Source organism: Poromitra crassiceps, assembly GCF_964638095.1.
Source record: "Poromitra crassiceps genome assembly, chromosome: 2".
Taxonomy (NCBI): Eukaryota; Metazoa; Chordata; class Actinopteri; order Beryciformes; family Melamphaidae; genus Poromitra; species Poromitra crassiceps.
In genome coordinates this window covers 58,706,642-58,720,472 of record NC_139624.1, presented here as the reverse complement: position 1 = coordinate 58,720,472, position 13,831 = coordinate 58,706,642, and the positions used below count along the sequence as shown (strand labels likewise).

The 13,831-nt window shown below is 46.4% G+C and overlaps 1 protein-coding gene across 1 annotated transcript in view; it reads right to left on the bottom strand.

Annotated features, from left to right (window-relative positions):
• The window catches only part of syt1a (synaptotagmin Ia), a gene marked incomplete at its 3' end in the record, with an annotated part of 278,817 nt that overhangs the window by 246,766 nt on the left and 18,220 nt on the right, over positions 1 to 13,831 (bottom strand). The window lies entirely within an intron of this gene.

Here is a 13,831-nt window from a genome sequence, read left to right as displayed (position 1 = left end):
GTGCTCCAAGAGGATGGACAGATGAGCCGACACTGAACTTCTGAGCGTGCGCACAGGAGCCAGTCGTCTAAATAGTTCAGGATTCGTATCCCCTTCCGTCGCAGAGGCGACAGAACTGCGTCCATGCACCTGGTAAAGGTGCGGGGGGCTAGGGAGATCCCAAACGGCAGGACCCGGAACTCGTACTCCTTGCCGTCGAAAACGAACCTGAGGAAACGCCAATGCCCTTCCCAGATCGGAACTTGGAAGTATAGTCTAGTAGGAACGGGGGGTCCCCACGCACCCGAAAGATATATTTTTCTAACATAGATTTTTGTACTCCTCAAGGTGTCTAATAAACAAATTTTGTTGTTACCCCGTTGAAATAGTGTCTGGCGGCCATCTTTGCGGGCATATTGCGATGTCTGATGAAAATGGATAAGGGTCATAACTTTTGAACTAGACGTCATACAGAGACAAATGACACCACTTTTCTGTATGATTTCTGCATGAGGAATTGATTGAGAGGGTTGTTTTAATGGTTTTAACAGGTTTGGTATAGTAAAACTCAAAAACATTTGAAAAAAGTGTCTAATTTACTCTCAAAATCTTGCAAAAGAAATCTATCTACATATTAGTCCATGGGCCAGAAGGGTTGGGAATAATGCTCATATTTATTTTTGGCAAGGTATACATCTCTAGAGTTAGAAAATATGTGAGAGCATTGCCCCAATGGTAGCTAAATGTGTGTTATCACTCGATTTATAACACCATGCAAAACATAATAGTTGTGGGACTTTTAGGGACATTTGAGGCTAAGTTCATGCAAATAAAGTCTAAAAGCACCAGATTTTGCCCAGAATTACCCCAGGGCATGCTCTAACAATTGAGTCAAAGTGCCCGAGCCGGTGACCCCCGGGGTCACCATGGCGGCCAAATCCAATATGACCACTGCAGTCCGAAATAGATTTTGGCTATAACTTTTGAAAGAGATGAGCTAGAAATACAGACTTGGTGTCTATCTTATATTTTTTGACCATTAGAAAGGTGTTGGAATGCTTATCTTTACTAATGAAGATGTGTGTGGACCCCTAATCTGCATATTTCCAAGATGGCGACTACCTGAATATGAGTTTTACCATAACTGTTGATGCTTTTAGTAAACTCGGTGTCCATTTTATGGTTTTTGAGTTTTAGAAACACATTGTAATACTCAGATTTATGATTGAATCTATCTATAGCACTCTACTTTGCAGAGTAAGTAGGCTACCAATATGGCTGCTATCCCATTTCTTTTTTACATACACTTTTGTAGATGTAAGAATGAGTTACCATCAAACTGGTGGAAACAAGTTCTATGGCCTGGCTCGGCTGAGGGATGGAGAAGACCTTAGGAAGGAATGCAGGGTTTGGTCGCAAGACTACCCCTGCCTCTTCAGGCAAAAATCTGCACAGGCCTTCATGCACTGAGAGAGCATGGAGCTCCCCCACCCTCTTGGCCGTGGCCAGCGCCAACAGAAGGGCAGATTTGAAGGACAGCCACTTCAGGTCCACTGACTCCAGGGGCTCAATTGGAGGTGCCTCCAGAGCCCCTAGAACCAGCTCCAAATCCCATGGTGGGAGAGACGCGTCTCCTAGCGCCCTTGAGGAACTGGGATATCAGCTTGTCTACCTCCTCAGACAACCGATACTTCCCAACCCGAGCTGCCTTAATTGCCGCCACCATACCCCTGAGGGTGGACGGCGACTTCCCGGCATCCAAAAACCCTTGTAGGAACTGCAGAACAGCCGGGGCAGAGGATGTAAGCGGGTCAATCTGGTGCTCCCTGCACCAGGCCGCAAAGGCCCTCCATCTGAAAGCGTAGAGTGCTCTCGTCGATGGTGCCCGAGCCTCTTGCAGTGTACCGACCACCGAAGGAGACAGCCCCATGGCTAATAGTTCGGTCCCCTCAGGGGCCACGCCCAGAGCTTGAGCCCCTGGGGAAAGGGATGAACCAGAGCACCTTGTGCCTGGGACAGCAAGTCCCGCCGCACTGGAAGCTCCCATGGGGTCCCATACTTTGCAGAGTAAGTAGGCTACCAATATGGCTGCTATCCCATTTCTTTTTTACATACACTTTTGAAGATGTAAGAATGAGTTACCATCAAACTGGTGGAAACAAACAATCTACAGTATTTATCTTACATATTTTATTGAAACAATTAGTGAGTAACACTATGGGTTGGGGGGGGGTTAAGTTAGATTGAGTGTAAAGTGTTTTTTGTTTATATCCTTATATCCACAGCCAGATTAATCAAATATTGTTGTCTTGACCGCATTGTTGGTACAGGCACTCTTGCATCCACATTGAGGTGCCACGGGCTCCAGCTTTACAGCATTCACAGCACCCACTACATGACTTTTTGCAGCTGCAGCAGAGAATGATGACTCAGGCTTTACTGGCATCTGAAAGATGGGTCCAGTAAGGTTCCCAAGTCTTGGTCATGGGAGTCCCAGTACCAGCCCCACGTACTGAACTCTGGATATTTTGCTGGACAGAGGTTGCCTGATTCGAGTAGAAGCTGGTCTGCAGCAGTCCCCATTTGACATGCTGAATCAGTGCATCTTGGGTGGGAGGCAAGTTCTCAAGGGACTTGGTACCATTTGAGAAAAGCTGATGTCTGGCTTCATCTACTTGGCTGGAGACACAGCTCTTGCTGGACATGACAACAACCATAATGCTTCCAGTCTTTGGACATCGACATCTGAGTTGATCGGTTCAGGCTCCAAGGTGAAGGCGTCCACGGTCTCAGTGACAACCGATGTTGCTTCCCAAGCTGCCCATCCACTCCTTTTCCCATAGCCCTGGAAGGCTGATGTAGTATCACATCATTTTAGCACATGGAGGAGATGTAATGCCAGTGATCTCTGGGGACCAAGAACATTGCAGATTTTGTGAACATAAATGTACTTTCCACATGTGAAGCCGATCCAGTTCTCTGTGAGGCCTAATGTGTAGAAGAAGCGTATTGCAAGTATTACAACATCACTGTCGGACGTATGGATCCTGAGTTTCTATGGCTACTGGCCGCAGCATGTGCCAGGTGCTATAAATCATTCTACTTTAGTGTCTGATTCAGGATGGTTACAAGGCTGAAGTGCAGATATGTCATATTCAGATCTGTTGGAAAGTACAACATCCTTCTTGGTAGGAAGGAGGAGTTCATCCCAAAACCCTGGTCGCCCTCACCTTGGGGTTGTCATGTACAGCAAAAGCTGTGGCTCCAGCCAAGTAGATGATGCTAGACATTGGCTTTTTTCAAATGCATCAAGAGAACCTGCCTCCCACCCAAGATGCGCTGATTCAGCATGTCAAATGGGGACTGCTGCAGGCCAGCTTCTACTGGAATCAGGCAACCTCTGTCCAGCAAAATATCCAGAGTTCAGTACGTGGGGCTGGTACTGGGACTCCATGACCAAGACTTTGGAACCTTACTGGACCCATCTTCCAGATGCCAGTAAAGCCTGAGCAATCATTCTCTGCTGTGTCTGCAAAAAGTAATGTAGTGTGTGCTGTGAATGTTGTAAAGCTGGAGCCCGTGGCACCTCAATGTGGATGCAAGAGTGCCTGTACCAACAATGAGGGTCGAGACAACAATATTTTAGTAATCTGGCTGTGGATATAAGGATATAAACAAAACCCACTTGTCATCTGAAGTCTTTTATGAAAAATCAGTCACCCTGGTAAATCAAAAGGACTGAGCACTTCTAACTCAATTCAACCTATGGACATAAGTAGGCTACTACTCACTTGTACATATAGGCACCAATATATGTTTTGTTATGTTGTTTTTGTTTCTGATATTGTAATATTTTGTTCAAATTCTAAACACCTTTGATCAGTATTGATAGCATTTCACATTTATGGAGAGCATTGATGCACAGACTGGCTATTACCTGTATCAATGGGAATGGGTTATACTCTATTTGTCTAATTGTTTCAATAAAATCTGTAAGATACATACTGTAGATTGTTTCCACCAGTTTGATGTCAACTTATTCTTACAAGTCTACACTCAATCTGGGTGAAAGTGTATGTAAAAACAAAATTGGTTAGTGGCCATATTGGTAGCCTACTTACTATGCAAAGTAGAGTGCTATAGATAGATTCCATCATAAATCTGAGTATTACAATGTGTTTCTAAAACTCAAAAACCATAAAATGGACACAGAGTTTACTAAAAGCATCAACAGTTATGGTAAAACTCATATTCAGGTAGCCGCCATCTTGGAAATATGCAGATTAGGGGTCCACACACATCTTCATTAGTAAAGATAAGCATTCCAACACCTTTCTAATGGTCAAAAAATATAAGATAGACACCAAGCCTGTATTTCTAGCTCATCTCTTTCAAAAGTTATAGCCAAAATCTTTTTCGGACAGTGATCATATTGGATCCGGCCGCCATGGTGACCCCGGGGGTCACCGGCTCGGGCACTCTGGCTCAATTGTTATAGCATGCCCTGGGCTAATTCTGGGCAAAACTGGTCCTTTTAGACTTGATTTGCATGAACTTAGCCTCAAATGTCCCTAAAAGTCCCACAACTATTATGTTTTGCATGGTGTTATAAATCGAGTGATAACACACATTTAGCTACCATTGGTGCAATGCTCTCACATATTTTCTAACTCTAGAGATGTATACCTTGCCAAAAATCAATATGAGCATTATTCCCAACCCTTCTGGCCCATGGACTAATATGTAGATAGATTTTTTTTGCAAGATTTTGAGAGTAAATTAGACACTTTTTTCAAATGTTTTTGAGTTTTACTATACCAAACCTGTTAAAACCATTAAAACAACCCTCTCAATCAATTCCTCATGCAGAAATCATACAGAAAAGTGGTGTCATTTGTCTCTGTATGACGTCTAGTTCAAAAGTTATGACCCTTATCCATTTTCATCAGACATCGCAATATGCCCGCAAAGATGGCCGCCAAACGGACCCATGGGACACTATTTCAACGGGGTAACAACAAAATTTGTTTATTAGACACCTTGAGGAGTACAAAAATCTATGTTAGAAAAATATATCTTTCGGGTGCGCGGGGACCCCCAGTTCCTACTAGACTAGTAGGCATCCTTCAAATCTATGGTGACAAACCAGTCCCCTCTGTTGATGGACTGTCGCACCCTTGGGATTGTCAGCATCTTGCAAGGCAGATGCCTGAGATGTCTGTTGAGACCCCTTAGATCTAAAATGGGGCGTAGTCTCCCATCCTTCTTGAGGATGAGGAAATACCGGGAGTAAAATCCAGCCTGTTTGTTGCCCTGAGGCACCTCCCTGATGGCTCCCTTCTCCAACAGGGTAGAAACCTCGGCCTGGAGCACTGCCTTGTGCTCCGCGCCCACCACTGTGACAACCGTTGGGGTCCTCGAGGTCGGAGGACGACGAGCAAACTGAATACGATACCCCTGGGTCATGGTCGAAACCCCCCCGGGGCTCGTCTGCAGTGATCTCCAAGCCACAAGCCGGGCTTGCTGGAGGCAGGCTGGACGTAAACTGGCATCAGGAAGAAGGCGGAGGACTAGGCTTGCTGCCGCCTCTGCCTTGCTTGCCTCTGACCGCCCTCCTGACTGCGGACAGCCACAGTTGGCGCCTAGCAACCCAGAGTGCCGACACACCCTTACCGGCAGTCGACACCTGCTCTTTCATCAGCTGTGATAAGACTGATGAAACCAGTTGTATCTCAGCAATGAGATGAGCATCGAACCCAGTGCTCAGCTCGCGGACCAGCTTCCTCTGATACAATGCTAGTATGGACCCAGTATTTGCCAACCGTGCCTGAACTGCTACCGGCCTATGCACCTTAGCCAGTGCGGCATCGAGCTTTTTTTCAGTCCCCCGTTGGAGTAGCCGGCCCCAGCCCTGGGCTGGCCGGGAACAAAAGAGCTGATATGGCTTGGTCCAGCTGAGGCAATGGGCCACAGCCCACCTTACCCCTATCCTGCATGGCAGACAGCCGTCTGTTGGTAGAGGTAAAGGAGAGTGCAGCAATGGGTGTTACAAACCCAGCCTGCATTAGGTTCTCCACTTCCGGGAGGAGAGGCACCTCAAATGGCACCTCCGGACCTGACGCGTCCTCATCATCAAAGCGCGAGGGAGGAGGAGCTTGGCCCGCGGCGGGCTCAAGTCCCAAAGCTTGGGAAGCCCTGACCATCAGACCCTGGAATCGCTTGCGTTCACTGGTCTGTTCGCCCTCTGCGACGGACCCCTCAGTGAGGCCCCCCTCATCTGATAACCCCTCTATGTCGACATCCTCCTCGACATCCTCCTGATCCCCAGCCTCAATCCTGATGCTGTCATCAGGTAAAAATGTCCTAAGTAAGGGAAAGGGGCGGGGATCCACTGAGGAACCACCCCCACTCCCCACCGCTTTAAGGCGCTTAACCTGCTGGGGCGGAGCAGACTGTGCTACAGCAACCCGCCTGCGCTTAACCCCAAACACACCAAGCCGAGCCTCTAGGGATCGTGCTGGCAAAATGAAGCAATCCATACAGGAGGAGGGATTAACAACCGCTTCAGAGGCATGTTCCTCTCCCAGACAACGCACACACACATCATGCCCATCTTCAGTGGGCAGCTGCACTCCCCACACCACACAGACATGGCTCATAGATGCCATAGCTTCCTTTCCTTTTAATGATTTTATTTTGAAGGAAGAGAGGAAGTGCTAAGCCAGTGTAACTGCGCTTGCTGCCAACTTGACACGCATGCACAGTCCACCAAACCTTGCGATAGGCCCCGCCCTCGCGAGACTAACAACACGGAAGAGCTCTAAAAGTTTTAGCTCCAGTCTGTGTGTTTTGGTGTGTTTTTGTGTACCGTTGTTACTGCCCAGGCTAATTGTTCGCCAGACATAAGCCGCGGCCAGAGAGAGAGAGAGAGAGATAGAGAGAAAGCTGACAACGAACCCGCGGACCTGCTCTCGTTGTCCTGATTAGGGAGCCGAGAGAGGACCAAGCGCCGCAGGACACGGAAGCCTCCAGAAACCTGGAGACAATATGTCAGCGCCGAGGAAGTTGTGTTTAGCGTTATATAGGAGACGGACAACACACTCGCGGACCTGCTCTCACTGTCCAGTTACGGAGCCGAGAAACAAGACCTAGCGCCCCAAGACATGGAAGCCTCCAGAGACCTGGAGACAATATGTCAGCGCTGAGAAAGTTTGTGCTCACCCCGACAACAGCCGCCACGAGAGGCAATCGTCCTCTCTCCCACCACCGAAGGTAAGAGGCAAGGCTGTTTACGAGAGAGTCAGAATAGAAGATTAGATTAGATTTTTGATCGTCTCAGACAGAGCGACCACACGTCACACTGCTCCAGTGAAATCGAAAAAGTCGAAGTAGGCGTGGTTAACAGGGGCTTTATAGGCTTGGGTGTAACCACGTCCACAGGTGGATTGTCTTAAAGTAATTATTCACGTCACCTGATTCCATTTGTAATCAGCTTCCCATACAAGATATATTCATATCTCTGTATTGGAGGGTAAACCCCGATAACGATAGAGAACTATTTTTCTCTGTAACAGCACATACTGCTGTTGGGTGAAAGTGAGTTCCTGGCAGTGTGATGTAGTTTAGTAGTGGACGGTCAGGTCAGACAGTACAGTGTGATGTAGTTTAGTAGTGGACGTTAGGTCAGACAGTACAGTGTGATGTAGTTTAGTAGTGGACGTTAGGTCAGACAGTACAGTGTGATGTAGTTTAGTAGTGGACGTTAGGTCAGACAGTACAGTGTGATGTAGTTTAGTAGTGGACGTTAGGTCAGACAGTACAGTGTGATGTAGTTTAGTAGTGGACGTTAGGTCAGACAGTACAGTGTGATGTAGTTTAGTAGTGGACGTTAGGTCAGACAGACACACTTCTACACACAACACCTGCTAGGGTCAGTAACACTTGCCAGCGCCACTGATGTCACACAGATGTTTGGCTGAGGTGACAAGCACAGAAGAGGAAGAATGAAGAGCTTGTTATTTCCCCCAAAACTTTCCATTTTCACATTGCTGACACCTCTAGCACATTATCTGGCTACTTAACAAAGCATTGCTGACACCCCTAGCACATTATCTGGCTACTTCACAAAGCATTGCTGACACCCCTAGCACATTATCTGGCAACTTAACAAAGCATTAGTGACACCCCTAACACCCCTAAGTAGTTTAGTAGTGGACGGTCAGGTCAGACAGTACAGTGTGATGTAGTTTAGTAGTGGACGTTAGGTCAGACAGTACAGTGTGATGTAGTTTAGTAGTGGACGTTAGGTCAGACAGACACACTTCTACACACAACACCTGCTAGGGTCAGTAACACTTGCCAGCGCCACTGATGTCACACAGATGTTTGGCTGAGGTGACAAGCACAGAAGAGGAAGAATGAAGAGCTTGTTATTTCCCCCAAAACTTTCCATTTTCACATTGCTGACACCTCTAGCACATTATCTGGCTACTTAACAAAGCATTGCTGACACCCCTAGCACATTATCTGGCTACTTCACAAAGCATTGCTGACACCCCTAGCACATTATCTGGCTACTTAACAAAGCATTAGTGACACCCCTAACACCCCTAAGTAGTTTAGTAGTGGACGGTCAGGTCAGACAGTACAGTGTGCTGTAGTTTAGTAGTGGACGTTAGGTCAGACAGTACAGTGTGATGTAGTTTAGTAGTGGACGTTAGGTCAGACAGTACAGTGTGATGTAGTTTAGCAGTGGACGGTCAGGTCAGATAGTACAGTGTGATGTAGTTTAGTAGTGGACGTTAGGTCAGACAGTACAGTGTGATGTAGTTTAGTAGTGGACGTTAGGTCAGACAGTACAGTGTGATGTAGTTTGGTAGTGGACGGTCAGGTCAGACAGTACAGTGTGATGTAGTTTAGTAGTGGACGTTAGGTCAGACAGTACAGTGTGATGTAGGTCAGTAGTGGACGGTCAGTTCAGACAGTACAGTGTGATGTAGTTTAGCAGTGGACGGTCAGGTCAGATAGTACAGTGTGATGTAGTTTAGCAGTGGACGGTCAGGTCAGATAGTACAGTGTGATGTAGTTTAGTAGTGGACGGTCAGGTCAGACAGTACAGTGTGATGTAGTTTAGTAGTGGACGTTAGGTCAGACAGTACAGTGTGATGTAGTTTAGTAGTGGACGTTAGGTCAGACAGTACAGTGTGATGTAGTTTAGTAGTGGACGGTCAGGTCAGACAGTACAGTGTGATGTAGTTTAGTAGTGGACGTTCGGTCAGACAGTACAGTGTGATGTAGTTTAGTAGTGGACGGTCAGGTCAGACAGTACAGTGTGATGTAGTTTAGTAGTGGACGGTCAGGTCAGACAGTACAGTGTGATGTAGTTTAGTAGTGGACGGTCAGGTCAGACAGTACAGTGTGATGTAGTTTAGTAGTGGACGTTAGGTCAGACAGTACAGTGTGATGTAGTTTAGTAGTGGACGTTAGGTCAGACAGTACAGTGTGATGTAGTTTAGTAGTGGACGTTAGGTCAGCCAGTACAGTGTGATGTAGTTTAGTAGTGGACGTTAGGTCAGACAGTACAGTGTGATGTAGTTTAGTAGTGGACGTTAGGTCAGACAGTACAGTGTGATGTAGTTTAGTAGTGGACGTTAGGTCAGCCAGTACAGTGTGATGTAGTTTAGTATAGTAGACCATCAGGTCAGACAGTACAGTGTGATGTAGTTTAGTAGTGGACGTTAGGTCAGACAGTACAGTGTGATGTAGTTCAGTAGTGGACGGTCAGGTCAGCCAGTACAGTGTGATGTAGTTTAGTAGTGGACGGTCAGGTCAGATAGTACAGTGTGATGTAGTTCAGTAGTGGACGGTCAGGTCAGCCAGTACAGCGTGATGTAGTTTAGTATAGTAGACCGTCAGTCAGACAGTACAGTGTGATGTAGTTTAGTAGTGGACGGTCAGGTCAGATAGTACGTTAAACAGTAGAGTTTGGTAGAAGACTATCCACTGAGTGGGAACAGTGTTGCTGAGCCATTGAAAATGTGAGATGAAATGTGAAATTCCAAAGGGTGATCGGTTTTGCTCCAAAACAAACTACAGTAGGTCAAAAGGTGAGTTTTGAAAGCCAGAAATCTACACCCGGGGAAGTAATCATTGAATGCTTGATATTAATCTATAAGCCCCCTAACCCTCCACAGATATATTATTGGCATTCTGTCCTAAGGGGAAGCAAAAATCAGACTTATTGCCCGTTCAATGAGTTCAAGTTGTATTGCTTTGACCTACCCAGCGTTTTCAATAGTAATTCTCTCTGGAAGATAGAGACACCTACTTCCAAACGGAGAAAAGTAGCCCTAATTACAGCTGATGTTCTCATTCCCTCTCTCTCTGCTTCTGTCTCTTCCTCTCTCTCCGCCACAGGCAGGAAGCTGCTGCGAATCACTGACAGCTTTATCGGTGGATAAGAGGCTGTTGGGATATGGAGCTATTCAGATAAGTCTTTTCAACGCACACAGGTGCTCCTTTCACGGCGACTTGGCTGCTCTCACTCGCATGCATGCTGCAGATCACTGTATGCAACCCCCAATCCCACGCCCACATCCCCAAAAACACTCAAACACAACACAGACAGACACATTCATGCGCAGACACAAACACACACACTTCTACACACAACACCTGCTAGGGTCAGTAACACTTGCCAGCGCCACTGATGTCACACAGATGTTTGGCTGAGGTGACAAGCACAGAAGAGGAAGAATGAAGAGCTTGTTATTTCCCCCAAAACTTTCCATTTTCACATTGCTGACACCTCTAGCACATTATCTGGCTACTTCACAAAGCATTGCTGACACCCCTAACACATTATCTGACTACTTAACAAAGCATTACTGACACCTCTAGCACATTATCTGGCTACTTCACAAAGCATTGCTGACACCCCTAACACATTATCTGGCTACTTAACAAAGCATTGCTGACACCCCTAGCACATTATCTGGCTACTTCACAAAGCATTGCTGACACCCCTAGCACATTATCTGGCTACTTCACAAAGCATTGCTGACACCCCTAGCACATTATCTGGCTACTTCACAAAGCATTGCTGACACCTCTAGCACATTATTTGGCTACTTCACAAAGCACGGGACCTGAAACTCTACACCGGAGTCATCAAACTTCCATCGGGAGACTTGGCCATTTACACCTGCCACTAACATTGCAATCAGATAGTGCTTGACCACTTGAAATAACAGCTGTAAACGCCCCAAGACACATTGAGGACGGATTGTGATCTGATCACAGAAAATACATGTTAGTGCCAGGTGTAAATGGCCTCACAATTAACTGGCTCCTCTTTCCCTGCAACAGATTGGTATTTTTGTTTGAATGTAAAACTGACAAGACGTTTAGATATCTCCTGTTGTTTGAGCAAGAGACCAATCAACATGCAGGGAACATGCATACAACAGCAGTCGCCGGGCGCTGCTGCTTGCAGAGGTGACATCCCGCTCATCCCGGCAGCGGTAATTACGACATTCTTACGGAGAGATGAGTGGCCTTTTTGACCCGAGTGTCCCGTTGACTCGGACAGGAGGAGAAGGAGAGCAACGTGAGAGGAATTCGCCGGGACTGATGAACGTGGCGTATCACACTCTTGTACAGAGGCAGACAGACGAGTACACACAATACATATGTAAGGCCACCGAGGAGACGTGTTTCGCAGTCGGGAGCAGCGTAGTCTTTTGGAGGGTCCGCTCTGTCTGGGACAGGATAGAGGAGTCTGTTGGAGTGCCCTGGGCCGAGTCTGTGCATGTAGGGTACTCAGAAGGGGGATTAGTGGGGATTTAGAGGGCAGTAATTACCATTGCCCGTGGAGGGCCTGGTAATTTAATTACCTTAGCAACCCCCGTTTACTACCCAGCCACACAGAGCCTTCAAGGTCAGCGATCGAGTGACCATCACTGATGACATCATCGAGTGATCGAGTGACATCACTGATGATGTCATAGACATTGTGACATTATCAGTGACATCATTACTGAGCAGAATCATCGCAAATCTCACAATGTGGGACCAAAAACGTGACCAAAATCGCAGACAGACGTCACTTTGGCAATTTTATGTATGTTGATGTTGATGATGATGATGCTCAATTTGTTGTTGCATCGTCATTTTGAAGCATTACCTTTTGTACTGTATGTATGTGCAGCATATCCTGTGAATAGAAAATGGTGTGTGTGTGTGCGTGTGTGTGTGTGTGTGTGTGTGTGTGGGGGGGGGGGGGGGGCGCACATCCATTATATTAGTTTTCATGTGGATATGAGCAAAGCCTATCACAGCCGTTCACAGAAAGCACCTAATTTTTCCTGGGATGTGATTTATAATTTGACAGAGTCACAGAGCCTTCAAGATCAGCGAGAGGGACATTTTAAAATACTATGTGCGCTCAATTCCTAGGGTGGAGACTCTGGAGATGATGCGCCACTTGTCCTCTTCTCCCTACTTGTACTCCCGCCACTAGCCTCAACCAGGAAGGATTACATGGGAGGGATGGGGGTTCGAGGAGGAGACGGAGTCCAAGCCGTCGAGCAGCGAGGGAGGTCGGCCTGCTGGCACGAGGGCCGAGAGGCCCGGGAACACGGAGGTCGAATAGGAGAGCGAGGTGGCCGGAGGGGGAGGAACATTGAGGAGGGTGATAGGTTTTCTCTCCTTAGATCCCTGGTATCCTGATAAGATCTTCATTTTTTTAATTGATAACCAAACATTTCCTCATTAAGCCCAGATTGGATTCAGCAGGAGGCGGATACCTCAGCATGGAGGCCCAGCTGATGTGAAACTATGCAATTACAGAGATGATGTTATCGTTTGCTAATTCAAATATATCTTTTATTATGTTTTAAATGTTCTGTTCCTGAAATACACATCTAGGTCCTTAGGTGAGCTGCAAGTGAGAGGAAACTTCACTTCAAATTGAGAAATAAACGTTTCTTCATTGTAGGTTGCAGGGGGGGAGTGGAAAGTTCCTCTCTGCAAGGGGACATGCAGGCCTTGGGGGTTAATGTTCAAATGGTCCAGTTGATAAAGTGAACAATGCTCTATTTACGACAGGCTTTCATGTTGAGCCCTGTTTAGTACAGGTCTGGAAAACATTACAAGTTTATAGGTTCTCTGTGGGACGGTCTCCTTGGCCGACTGGTTAGCGTGTTCGACCTTGATGTGAGGAGGAAAACAGCACTATATGATTTGGAAACTAATGAGTGATGTTTTCACCACGCTGACCTTTCCCCCAGAGAAGATGGGGCCTGCTCTCCGCTGTGTCTACCAGTGGATGAGACACAGCACATTGTGCAAGGGGTCCCGGGTTCGAATCTCAGATGGCCAGGCTTTGGTCTCTGGGAATGTACACATTACAATTTTGATTAATGAACTAACCAAATACATGTATAATTAAAAACTTCTTTTTCAGGTCAGTTGAAAGGATTTCTTAGCTATTTTTATTTTCATTTTCATTTTAAATCCAGCTATTTTGAATAAACTGCTATGCATGACTGTTTGCTTGTAAAAATTAAGGAACCATTTGGATTGCATCCGTGGAATTCTTGATCCAGCTGGGTTTTCACCTAGGCGCGCCCTGTGACAGTTGGATCATTATTGCAATGTTGTAAGCTTTTGCTATGTATAACGCTGTATATGGAATTTAAATGTATCAAGCTGGTAATATTAGCAAATGTATTGACAGTTGTTTTGGTAGTTAGGAAAATTAATAGATGACTAGTATTCAGTGAGGTTTAGTGTTCTCCTGCTAAAGTGCCACGTCACGTGATGCGGACCACGGAGGAGGAGAAAACACGCC